Below are 15042 nucleotides of genomic sequence, written 5' to 3'. Positions count from 1 at the left end.
CCCTCTTGCTTTTGTTCGATAAATCATCACCCATGATCACCACAAGCTGCTGCAGTTAACTGTAGATACTACACGATGTTCCTGATGAGCTGAATGATAAACGAAGGTGATGACAAAAGAAGAAGACGATGAACAGTGGTGGGTGTTGACGATGATACACCAATGATGATGAAACAATGATCATTCTTTCGTGTTTTATATTTCTGATCGAATGTTATATAAAGATAATGATACTGTTATGATTCCATAATGATGATAATTGGTTGTCATTAGCCCCGGTTGTTTAAATTTTTGAAGAAGAAGAGAGTTACAGATAATGATTTATATAGAAAAATTTAGGAATAAAGTAAGAAGAAGAACAGATGGTGGAGGGTATAACAACCATCACTTTTCCATTCTGAATTTACCAAATTGCCCTTAGGGTTTCATTGTCTTATTTTATGTATTATCATTAGGGTTGTTATTCAGATATAATAAGTGCCCGAGTAATTAAACGCTCTGTAAATTAATGCTTGTAATTAATAAACCCTAACCTCAAATATTAATTAAAACCCTAATATTATAAACCCTAACCCAAATCAAATTATTATGTATATATATAAATATATATAAGTCTGTAACTAAACTATACAAAGTTAGCTTCATAATTCAAATATAGTGTCAAATATCTAAATTATCGAACTTCAAGTAGTAAAACTTATAAAATGAGAAATCAAAATAATTAATTAGTTTAATTGTAAAAAAATATATAAATTATATAAATATAAATAGGAACCTAATATATATATATATATATATATATATATATATATATATATATATATATATATATAAATGTTTAAAAAAAATATGGGACGTTTTGTAAAAAAAAAAAAAAAAAAAAAAAGAGAAACTTGCTAACTAAGTAATCTAATGCTAGCTAATCCTAATCCTAATCTAGTTCCAATTTCTAATCCTAATCCCTCTTCAAGCCTTATCTCCAAGAAAACCTAATGTGTTAATGATTCTTGTTAATCCCCTATAAAAAGAACCATTAGGCTCCCTAATATGCATCACAAAAATTAAACCCACAAACCTCCCTCTTCATTATTTTTGTTCGGGAATTTGAGGCTACCACAGCCACTTTTTTTCGTTGCTTTTTGCAGCCCACACATCAACTGCAGTCGACAGAAATTTATCACCATCATCATCCCTTTATTTGACTTTAATCTCCATCCCAACAGCCCTTTTTAGTCGACATCCTGCTGCAATTTTTCGGCTATAATCACACCCTCCAAACTGCCACCCAAACAGCTCCAGTCGCCACCCTTGTTCAGCCTAAAACTGCCACCAAACTCCCTTCTGCAAAAGCGTTTTCTGCAGCCCACAAAACTGCCATCTAGCTGCGTTTTTGCAGCTCATCACCACCGCCAGACTGCTGTGATTTTCACAGCCCATCACCGCCACTCTGCACCTGTTTTTGGCAGCTGGAAACGCCACCTAAACCCTCCTATTTTTGTTGTAATTCGCCATCTAAAACAACCATTTAAATTGCCTTAAAACATCCCCAAGGTTGCTCCTATTTTCTGCTTGTGTGCTGCTATTTTTCTGCTGTTTCTGCTTGTTTTGCGTGACCCAAAATAGACCCAAACAGCCTGCTCGTTGGTCCCATTGTTGCTGCATTTTTTTGCTTGATTTCCTGCTGTTCCTGCGTGACAAAAACATCCCAAAAGCTTGGCCATTCGATCGAGTATTGTTGCTGTAATTCTGCTTCTGTTTCGGGTTATATTAGCCACCCTTTTCTTGATCATAAACCTAATAAGGTATACCTAAAACTCTATGTAAATCTTGCTTTTAATTTATTACTTTTAAGTGTTATGGTTTAGTTATGATATTGATATTTAAGCTATGTTAAGTATTATGAATAAGATTATGAACATGAATGAAGTTAGAGTTAATAAGATGAATAATATTTATGAAGAACGATCTTTATTATGAAGTATTAATAACATGTTAAATATTAAGAATAATGATAATGATTATGAAGAAGGAAAGATTATGATAATGATTAATAAGATTGTTAAATTAAAACTATTATGGTTAAGTATGATGTTAAAAGGTAAGAATAAATTGATAAGGTTGATTGAATGATTATGACATAGATTATGTTTATGAATAATAAGATTAGGGTTGATGAATAAGGTATGATTTTACGTGCATGAGGGTAATTAGAAAGTAATAATAATAATGATACACATGCATGCATGCATGCATGCATGCATACGTACGTATGTGCATGTATAAACTGTATGTATATGTGTGTATGTATATATGAATGTGTATTATATAAGTAATAAGTATAGTAAAAATAATAAGAAAAGTAATAAGTATATGTATATGTACCATCTTACACTATTATATATGTAACACATACACCTACTATATATATATCATATAGTTATAAATACTTACATGAATAATAATAATAAAGAATATATGTATATGTAGGTATCACATATAGGTATATTTATAGATGTAACATATAATGATAGGTATATATATAAAGGTTGAATAATTAAAGTAAATAATAATACTATTATTAGTATAACCTATACACCTAATTATATAGTAACGCTCAATAACACTAAGTATATTATCACTTATATAAATTTAGCTTTTCTCGAAAACGGTCACTGTTAATATAGTTTACTATATTAATAAACAAACTTTATGTCTATTAGACATTAACTAATCGAACATAATATCTCTAGGTTGAGATCTCCGTGTTCAACACTCCGATCATATAACTTGCGTGGAATATCTATCTGCTATTAAGGTGAACTTCATAGCCCCTCTTTTTTTCTATTTCTTAACTGTTTTATAACTTTGGGGTGAGACACATGCTTGCTTTTTAAACTGTTTTACGATTAGACACAAGTACTCAAACTTTATTTTGATTAGTTCAAACTGTTGCTAACATGCTTTGATTCATGCTTAATCCCTACCATGATATCGTTAATTACTGGAATTTGGTAAGCTTAGTTACTGTGATAGCGCTATTGAGGGTGACGTCTCTATCCGGATGACCGCTGGTCAATGGATACATAATAACGATGAACGACACGAACGTGATGTGTTTAGGGTAACTAATGGTTAGTATCGATATCATATACACCAGCACTACTAACGAACTGATTAAACCGCTTATTTAAATCTTGTGGTCTAAAAACTTGTTATAACTATTAAACCTATGTTGCTCACTCAACCATTTTGGTTGACACTTTAAGCATGTTTTGTCTCAGGTACTTAGATATATTGCTTCCGCTGTAGAACTCTGCTGTTACTTAGAAGTCAAGCCGAACACTGGGACCAGAGTTAACATCCGCGTCAATGGCGATTTTGGCGGGGTGTTACAGTTGGTATCAGAGCTCTGGTTATAGGGAACTAGGTTACGTTAGTGTGACTAACATGAATAGTTAGGATGCATTAGTGAGTCTAGTCTATAACCGAGTTGTTTATTGGCATTGATTATTTGCATTACATTCTAGATTATGTCCATTAAGTTCACTTATATTTGTTATGCCTAGAACTCCTATACCATTCAAAATCTTTAGAAACACTTTGCTATAGGAACTATACTTACACATCTGACTCTTAGAATAAGAGCCATGACTTACTTGTATTCCAACAATAGAATGCGACCATACCTATCTCATTATGTAATTTAGGAGAGCTAAGGCTTATTATAGAAAACCAGGATTGCATTCTATGTGTGCCTTATGTGGGTGCCTTAGCAATCTTTAGGTCTATAACCTTTCCTGCCTTAGTTTTAAGTGCTTTTCCTTAATCTTTATACTGCCAATCCATCTTACTACATGTTTACTTCTTCTGACATTATGTATCCTTTCCTAAGGATGTCAAGCCAAAACCCTATCATCTTGCATGATCCCGACTCTGAAGGATCAGCTAATATGTGATTATTATCATATCCAAACATATCCTATGACCTGACTTCGCCATTATGAATCAAAGTATTCTTTGACTCACACGAAGGGATGTCACTCATGACTCAACATTCCCACGTCAACTATCTAAGTTTGATCACGTGTCCTGACCTTATGGAGTGACCTTGGAATGGAAATATGAATTAGTGAAATATAATGACGCTTGGCTGACGTGATTATATTACGGTAATTCATAAAGAAATTCCAATATCATGACATATGGAATAGAAAGTGAATCAAAGAGAAATTTCCAAGCCATTTATTCAAAAATCTCAATGTTATTACATGAAGGGTAATTATCATCTGATTTATATATATACGAAGAGATCATTACGATCAAACTATCTATCTCATACCTATGAGTAGATTAACAAATTCTCCTATGCCATAAAAGCTGTACAACTTTGCATTCTTTCTTTCTTAAACAACTTATCTCTTTATCTTTGACGCTTAATTATCACATCCCCGCTGGAGGGAAGGATGCATGTTCTTAAATTTTTATCTGAAGTGACACCCCCGAAACTTCTTCGAAGCATGCCTCCTGTTATCTGCAATTACGCTCCTAGCATAGATTTTTATAAACCCATTAGGAAACCCATCGAAGTTAAGCGACAACCACTTGCAAGATTTTCATTTGGATATTCAAAGGAAGATATTATAAACACCACATTCACTATCACGTTCTCATACTCTACCATTCATATCTCACTTGTCAGCAACAGCTTCACACATGAACGTTTTGAATTCCAAGAACTTGAACCACATTTAAATTCAATGGTTTTCATTAACTCGTAATATTTTTTGCTTAAATATCCCCGAAGTTTTCAAAAATCATTCACTTGATCTTCATCGATCATTTTCCAACTTGAAAATTCTACGTACCAAAATTTTACACACGCTGTTTTACTATGCGATCCTCTCGAAATTTTATAAAATATTTACTACCATTCATGTAAATTTTATAAATCGTATATGTTTATATAATAAAGTAAATAATATTTACCCTTACTTATTTTTGACTAGTACATATAAAATTATACTCTCACTTCTACAAATCAATTATTTTACTCAAAAGATATTTTATGTAAAATAGTACATGTTGTACATAACTCTAGTTTTACTAAGAACTTTGTTCCTTTTTAAATTGTCACCTTAAACGACTCGAACTTCTATAAAATTTTCATTGCTTGTTTATATAAAACTTTTGTATTATCCTACACCACGTATTAATCACAATCCCTCTTGCCCTTTGAAACTTATCATTAAGTTCATCATTCAAAACTCTATGTTCTCGTCAACTTTTCCCCTTTTGAGGTTGACCGTTGAGAAGACTTTACTTCTAATATCCATGATTAAACCACAACACCCTCGTGAACATCAATTCTATAATTCTATATTTTGTGGTACAAGAAATCATTTTTGGAAGATTTTCTCACCAAATGAAAACTATTCTTATACCCAATGATTCCCATTTCTTCTCATCCGCACTTAAACTCATAAGTGAATGACAGGTCGTCTCGCCATAGGTGCAAGAACGTCTAACTCAATCAGAGATCACACTTCCATACGGTTTCCTTTTAGTAACAAGAATCTATAATCCTCGCTATCTTCTTTACAGGAGTTACCTTAAATGTATATGACATATATTTGTTTACTCCAAATATCTCTCTTCGTTGGTTGCAACTAGATGATTATCCTAGATAAGGGTTCGACCTCTGTTTCGACCTAATGGAAATCATGATCATAAAGTTACATTCGACTGTGTGCCTCCAAAATTTCTTCCAAGATTAAGTTCGCATGTATTATGATCTTTCGTTAATCTTTCATACCATTCTGAGGGCATTTTAGTAATTATGGCATGCTTTCATATAAGCCTGATTAGTGACTCCTCAGCTGGAATGTCGTTTCGTCTATTCACATTAGATATTTCTTGAATACCAAAGGTATCATGCCTATGATTATCTTCCGAAATTTGAAGTCGGTAACATCTCTAGCAAACACAAGCCATGCATCAAACTACATGGTTGTGATCTCCAAGAACTTCTCTCTGATTGTCTGCCCTAGTATGGTGACATAAGTGTACAATGGTTTTAAATAAGCTTGGTAATGTCCGTTGCACATTTCAGGTATCCAACTTACTGAAATGTTTGTACGACTAAAATATCACAATCCCTTTTCAGGAAAACTAGTCAGATGACACTCATGTTATCCCTTTGAATTACCTCCGCAATGATAATAAAATGCACTTCATAGAAGAACCTGTATAAGTTATGGGTCATAAGATTCAAACGCTTAGTACAGGGCAATATTTCTTATTGTTAAAGTCCGTTGGAAATTGCGTAGAGGCCCCGAGTATACCTGGGAACGCGAAGACCAAATGAAATGGAAATATCCACATCTATTCTCAACTGTTGATGCATCCGAGAAGTCTTCCTGAAACTTCGGGATGCAGTTTAAATTAACGGGGAGGTACTATAACAACCCACACTTTTCCATTCTGAATTTACCAAATTGCCCTTAGGGTTTCATTGTCTTATTTTATGTATTATCATTAGGGTTGTTATTCAGATATAATAAGTGCCTGAATAATTAAACGCTCTGTAAATTAATGCTTGTAATTAATAAACCCTAACCTCAAATATTAAATAAAACCCTAATATTATAAACCCTAACCCAAATCAAATTATTATGTATATATGTAAATATATATAACTCTGTAACTAAACTATATAAAGTTAGCTTCATAATTCAAATATAGTGTCAAATATCTAAATTATCGAACTTCAAGTAGTAAAACTTATAAAATGAGAAATCAAAATAATTAATTAGTTTAATTGTAAAAAAATATATAAATTATATAAATATAAATAGGAACCTAATATATATATATATATATATATATATATATATATATATATATATATATATATATATATATATATATATATATATATATATATATATATATATATATATATATATATATATATATAAATATAAATGTTTAAAAAAAATATGGGACGGTTTAGTTAAAAAAAAAAAGAGAAACTTGCTAACTAAGTAATCTAATGCTAGCTAATCCTAATCCTAATCTAGTTCCAATTTCTAATCCTAATCCCTCTTCAAGCCTTATCTCCTAGAAATCCTAATGTGTTAATGATTCTTGTTAATCCCCTATAAAAAGAACCATTAGGCTCCCTAATATGCATCACAAAAATTAAACCCATAAACCTCCCTCTTTATTATTTTTGTTCGGCAATTTGAGGCTACCACAGCCATTTTTTTTCGTTGCTTTGTGCAACTCACACATCAACTGCAGTCGTCAGAAATTTATCACCATCATCATCCCTTTATTTGACTTTAATCTCCATCCCAATAGCCCTTTTTAGTCGACATCCTGCTGCACTTTTTCGGCTATAATCACACCCTCCAAACCGCCACCCAAACAGCTCCAGTCGCCACCCTTGTTCAGCCAAAAACTGCCACCAAACTCCCTTCTGCAACAACATTTTCTGCAGCCCACAAAACTGCCATCTAGCTGCGTTTTTGCAGCTCATCACCACTGCCAGACTGCTGTGATTTTCGCAGCCCATCACCGCTAATCTGCACCTGTTTTTGGCAGCTGGAAACGCCACCTAAACCCTCCTATTTTTGTTGTAATTCGCCATCTAAAATAACCATTTAAATCTCCTTAAAACATCCCCAAGGTTGCTCCTATTTTGCTGCTTGTGTGCTGCTATTTCTCTGCTGTTTCTGCTTGTTTTGCGTGACCCAAAATAGACCCAAACAGTCTGCTCGTTGGTCCCATTGTTGCTGCATTTTTCTGCTTGATTTCCTGCTGTTCCTGCGTGACAAAAACAGCCCAAAAGCTTGGCCATTCGATCGAGTAGTGTTGCTGTAATTCTGCTTCTGTTTCGGGTTATATTAGCCACCCTTTTCTTGATCATAAACCTAATAAGGTATACCTAAAACTCTATGTAAATCTTGCTTTTAATTTATTACTTTTAAGTGTTATGGTTTAGTTATGATATTGATATTTAAGCTATGTTAAGTATTATGAATAAGATTATGAACATGAATGAAGTTATAGTTAATAAGATGAATAATATTTATGAAGAACGATCTTTATTATGAAGTATTAATAACATGTTAAATATTAAGAATAATGATAATGATTATGAAGAAGGAAAGATTATGATAATGATTAATAAGATTGTTAAATTAAAACTATTATGGTTAAGTATGATGTTAAAAGGTAAGAATAAATTGATAAGGTTGATTGAATGATTATGATATAGATTATGTTTATGAATAATAAGATTAGGGTTGATGAATAAGGTATGATTTTACGTGCATGAGGGTAATTAGAAAGTAATAATAATAATGATATACATGCATGCATGCATGCATGCATACGTACGTATGTGCATGTATACACTGTATGTATATGTGTGTATGTATATATGAATGTGTATTATATAAGTAATAAGTATAGTAAAAATAATAAGAAAAGTAATAAGTATATGTATATGTACCATCTTACACTATTATATATGTAACACATACAGCTACTATATATATATATCATATAGTTATAAATACTTACATGAATAATAATAATAAAGAATATATGTATATGTAGGTATCACATATAGGTATATTTATAGATGTAACATATAATGATAGGTATATATATAAAGGTTGAATAATTAAAGTAAATAATAATACTATTATTAGTATAACCTATACACCTAATTATATAGTAACGCTCAATAACACTAAGTATATTATCACTTATATAAATTTAGCTTTTCTCGAAAACGGTCACTGTTAATATAGTTTACTATATTAATAAACAAACTTTATGTCTATTAGACATTAACTAATCGAACATAATATCTCTAGGTTGAGATCTCCGTGTTCAACACTCCGATCATATAACTTGCGTGAAATATCTATCTGCTATTAAGGTGAACTTCATAGCCCCTCTTTTTTTCTATTTCTTAACTGTTTTATAACTTTGGGGTGAGACACATGCTTGCTTTTTAAACTGTATTACGATTAGACACAAGTACTCAAACTTTATTTTGATTAGTTCAAACTGTTGCTAACATGCTTTGATTCATGCTTAATCCCTACCATGATATCGTTAATTACTGGAATTTGGTAAGCTTAGTTATTGTGATAGCGCTATTGAGGGTGACGTCTCTATCCAGATGACCGCTGGTCAATGGATACATAATAACGATGAACGACACGAACGTGATGTGTTTAGGGTAACTAATGGTTAGTATCGATATCATATACACCAGCACTACTAACGAACTGATTAAACCGCTTATTTAAATCTTGTGGTCTAAAAACTTGTTATAACTATTAAACCTATGTTGTTTACTCAACCATTTTGGTTGACACTTTAAGCATGTTTTGTCTCAGGTACTTAGATATATTGCTTCCGCTGTAGAACTCTGCTGTTACTTAGAAGTCAAGCCGAGCACTGGGACCAGAGTTAACATCCGCGTCAATGGCGATTTTGGCGGGGTGTTACAAAGGGTGTTGTGTGTAACCGAGAGGTCGCGAGTTCAATACGGGTCTGTGGCAGTTGTTTTTTTTTTTTTTTTTTTTTTTTTTTTTTGATAAGAAGAAGAAGAGAAGAGAAATAATGGGTTAAAGAAATAAATGTTTGAAATAAACCAGGAAATCGTAAGCGGAGTAGTTGGTTTGGTGTTGTGTGTGGTTAACGAGAGGTCTTGGGTTCGAGCCCGGGCAAGGGCGTTTATTTTTTTAGCTCCTTACTCTAAGGTAGTAATTTCATTATTATTATTATTATTATTATTATTATTATTATTATTATTATTATTATTATTATTATTATTATTATTATTATTATTATTATATTATTATTATTATTATATTATTATTATTATTATTATTATTATTATTATTATTATTATTATAATTATATTGTTATACTAATTATTATAATTACAAATATTAGTAATATGATTATTATTATCATTAATATAATTATCATTATTGTTATTACTAGTATTATCATTAAATAATCATTAGTATTATCATTATTATTATTATTATTATTATTATTATTATTATTATTATTATTATTATTATTATTATTATTATTATTATTATTATTATTATTATTATTATTATTATTATTATTATTATGATATAGAAACTCGATTTGATGATGAAAATTAAATCCGATATGTTAAATACCAAAAGTATAGTTAATATAAGATTAAGTTTATGAATATAATGAAAAATTGATATATTAATATGATTATGAAAATTAAGATTATTATATGTGATCACTAAAAAAAATTATAGAATAAAAAAATTATAGAATAATAAATAATGAAAAAATGATGATATTATGATTATAAATATAAATTTTGATAAATGATAATCATATGTACTAATAATATTCTTATTATTAAAGATATCATTATTATTAAAAATATCATTATCAGTAAATTTATCATTATTATTAAACTTGTCATTCTTAATAAAATTATTATTATTATTAAAAGTATCATTATTATTATTATTATTATTTTATCATTATTATCATTAAACATGATTTTATTATTTTTAACATTATTATTATTACTACTATTATTATTAGTATTACAATAAATATTCTTTATATAAAATATAATTATTACATGTAACATAAATATAACTAATATTACAAACTACCATGTTTTAATATATTAACTAATATGTTATTAATATAAAATTAATTAAATTATATGTCATATATATAATATAACATATTATAAGTATTAATATAATTATATATAAGGATATTAATCATAATACATTATAAAATTTATAAACTTAGTTGATTAATATTATGTGTTAATATATATAAAATTGATATAGGTTCGTGAATCCGAGGCCAACCCTGCATTGTTCAGTACCGTCGTATGCATATTTTTACTACAAAATATCGTATCGTGAGTTTCATTTTCTCCCTTTTTAAATGCTTTGTAATATATATTTTTGGGACTGAGAATACATGCGCTACTTTTATAAATATTTGACGAAATAGACACAAGTACTCAAAACTACATTCTATGATTGGATTATTAGACCGAATATCGCCCTTTTAGTCTGGTAACCTAAGAATTAGTGAACGCCACTAATTGACGCGAATCCTAAAGGTAGATCTATGGGCACTAACAAGCCCGAGTCAGAGAATTTCAATTGCTTTAGTACTTCGATTTTATTTATACAGACGAAAATGATTCTGTTTTAGGGATATTTTAGATGCATTTTGTTAATGTCGGTTACCAGGTGTTCATCATATGAATGGATTTTATAGCAGTGAGCAGACCTGCACTTTGAAACGAAAATGAAATCTTGTGGTCTATTGAAATTATTGAAATCATTATTTATGATAAACCTATGAACTCACCAACCTTTTGGTTGACACTTTTAAGCATGTTTATTCTCATGTATGAAAGAAATCTTCCGCTGTGCATTTGCTCATTTTAAAGATATTACATGGAGTCGTTAATGGCATATTTAGGTCAGTACCTCGCAATGGGAACAAATGTTGATGCGTTCGTCCAAGTGGATTAGGACGGGCTATCACAAGGAAGAGGTGGCAAGGGTAAGCACGGGGACTAGTAGATTATTGCGGGTTGCTTTAGAAGATTTTGCTATTGGATCTGTCATGGGATTGGGTAGTGTACTCCCAATCACCGTGGTCGGTTTTATGTTGCAACTTAAACGCTTTGGGTCGGAAGTGTCTTTGGTTATGTTAAATGGGTCTTGGGTTGTTATGCTCATTTTGACACTGAATATTTTTAAGTTGTTTAAACTTGTTGGGTATTGATAGTATTTTGAAACATAATGGTGGTGTCGTTGTTATTAATATTATTAATGTTGTATATATATAAAAAAATTACAGGTCGGTATAATGATGAGTTGGGTCATTACAAGTGGTGTCAGAGCATAGTTTAAGGGATTTAGGTGACTTGAGAAAGGTGCCTAGACTTAGACTTTTGTATGTGCTTATTTGCTACGGGACTTGTAGGAGTAGGTGAACTAACTGTGATTGTGTGTAGGTGAACTAACTGTGATTGTGGGTGTATTATGATATTATTCGTGTGTGTGCTTATATCGTGTTTGTGTATGTGATTATCATCGCATAAGATAGTCGTTATACTAATAAGTGGAGGCAGCGTGCGCGCTTAATAATGACTAGCTACCATTGTTACGGGTGCATATCGTGTCTAACAAGTGAGGTACAATGTGTGTTGAGCAAGATGGGGCGGTGTTGTGCGTTTGGTTTAATTACGTGTCTTTCTTTAATCGTTTTGCATTCTTTAGAATGAAGACGAGAAGCGAGGCTTCAAGTGAGAACCTAGGTAATTGTTGGTTAGTGATCCAATGATAATATTCAAATGTTAACCACTTTGTTTTGATGATGACACCAAGTCTTATGTGCTTAAACAACGTATAGGAAAACACAAGTTCACAAACCTACACAATCTTTAGAAAACGACCAATACACAAAATAGATAAGTCAAATGAGTCATTTGAAAAACACTAGAAGAGTACAGCTGGGTCCACGGTCGACCTCAGGTCGAAACAAGGTACACTATCGACTCCACGGTCAGCCGTTGGTCGACCGCACTTTTCTCTGTCCGAATATTTGATCGAAAAATGTTTGACTATTTCAGGGCATCTATAATTTACTAAACTTATTTAAACATGCTTAGAATAGTTGCCTCCTTCATATCCAAATGAGTTTCGGTCAATAAAACACTAATCTTTCTTAGAATAGTTGCCTCCTTCATATCCAAATGAGTCATCTTTTTAAATCTAAATGAAAGTAATAAAATGTTTAAGATGATCATTAAAGTCTCAACTAAAGAGATGCTCTCCTTTTGACTAACCATTAAGCATAACTTACATGCTTAATAAGAGTTTAGTGTAAACTCCCAAAAGTCTTCATGTAAAAACAAGTTGGTCTTATTTGAAAAGTTGCAAGTAACCAATGAATGCATATACTTGCAAAACCAATATTGACAAAGGCCTTGAAGACTTGTGACTTGAAGTTTGGAAGCTTATGGTTGTTAAGGGATCAAAATTTTGCATTTGTCATAAAGGGAAATCAATGACACACCACTTGTATAATGGGACTTTCCTCTTTTAAGCCAAGGTCAACCTCAAAGTATACATCCAAGATAAAAGGGGTAATGCATGTCTTTTCAGAAGTTTTTGGCATCTAATTACAGCCATCCAATAAGGGAAAATGACAAAGTTAAAGATCTCAAACGGCTATAAACTCTGAAGTCAGAGGCTTGCACGGTCTACCGTGCTCGTAGTCAGTCGGGTTTGAATTTCTCTTCCCTATAAAAGCTAAACCTTGGAGCACTTAAAGACTCACCTCTTGCACTTACATTTCCATACATTTACTAATATCATTTAAATACTATTGTAATCTATTTGGAGTGACTCAAGCAAGAGTGATTGTAAACTTAGTTGTGAGTTTAATTGTAAACTATATTCTTAAAGGGATCTAGAAGATAGATGAGGTTTCACTTAGTGAACGCATTAGGATCTTGTGGTAAGAGCATTTGGTGATTGTGAATTCTTCAAAGGGACGTAAGTGTTCAAAAGTTGTGGCTTATCGAGGAGCTAGTGTTGTATCCGGACACTCCACTGAGTTTGGAGCATCATAGTGAAACTAACTCTCAATTCATTAGAATTGAGGAGTGGGTTAAGGAAGATTGTTTACATCTTCCCGAACTACTATAAATCTCCGTGTTTGTTCTCTTATCCCTTATCTTTATATTTACTTTACTTGTGAACAAGCTAATCAAATCACACTATAGTAATCTCAAGTTATACATCGAAAAAGTTTCTAAAATTGTATTAAGTAACTATTCACCCCTCTAGTAAGTTACAATTGATATCAGAGAGGTTGCTCTAAACGTTTTGCTAAAATTGTTACTTTTAAGACAAAAATTAATTTTTGCAAACTCTTTAGTTAAAGATCATGGAACAAAAATTTAAGAACTTGAGCTATAGTGAAGGTTCCTCTATGCAATGACCTCCACTACTTTAGAGTGAATGATTTTGCTATTGGAAACAAAGATTTGAAACATATGTCCGTTCAAAAGATATAGATGTTTGGAACATCATTACTAAGGATGATTATGTTCCATTCCAACTAAGTGAGCATAGAAAAACTAGAATAATTATACCCGAAGATAGTTGGTCCAAAGAAAATAAAACAGATGTAGGGAAAAACTATCAAGCTAAAATAGTCATATTTAATCCTTTGCCTAGAAAAGAATATGAAAGGGTTTTTATGCTTAAGAGTGCGAAGGAAATAAGAAATAGTTTAATAATTACTCATCAAGGAAATGAGCAAGTCATTGAAAAATAATTGAACTACTACTAGCACAATATGAACAATTTGTTATATCTCGCTTACTCTAGATTTAACAATATTTGTTCAAGTTTGAAAGCTCTAGGTACTATCTACACGAACAAGCAATATGTTCAGAAATTCTTAAGAGCATTACCCTCAAAATGGAGACCCAAAGTAACGGCAATAGATGAGTCAAAGGACTTGGAAAAATTGTCTCTTGATGAGCTACTTAGAAATCTCAAAGTCCATGAGGTCATCTTAGACAAGGATGAAGAAGCGGATAAAGTTAAGAAAGAAAAGAATAAGTCAATTGCTTTGAAGGCCAAAGCAAGTGAAGAAGGCAAGTACGAAGAGGATGAAGATGATATCCTAAGCAATGATGAACAACTTGCATTAATTATTCGATCATTCAAGAAATTATATCGAAGACCCAGGAATCACTTCCGACCTCCAATGGACTCAAAGAAGGCACCTCTTGATTCCAAGAAGAAGTTCGTAAGGACATGTTTTGGACGTGATGATACAAATAACTTAATAAGTGAATGTCCCAAAAGAAAAAAAAAGAAGGAATTTCTTGGAGGTGCATGGGACGATGAAGAGAATGAGACACAAAAAGAAGGAAATGAGACATGCTTCATGGCT

This window comes from Rutidosis leptorrhynchoides, chromosome 5, assembly GCF_046630445.1.
Source record: "Rutidosis leptorrhynchoides isolate AG116_Rl617_1_P2 chromosome 5, CSIRO_AGI_Rlap_v1, whole genome shotgun sequence".
Classification (NCBI taxonomy): domain Eukaryota; kingdom Viridiplantae; phylum Streptophyta; class Magnoliopsida; order Asterales; family Asteraceae; genus Rutidosis; species Rutidosis leptorrhynchoides.
Note: the sequence above shows the minus strand (reverse complement) of the source record.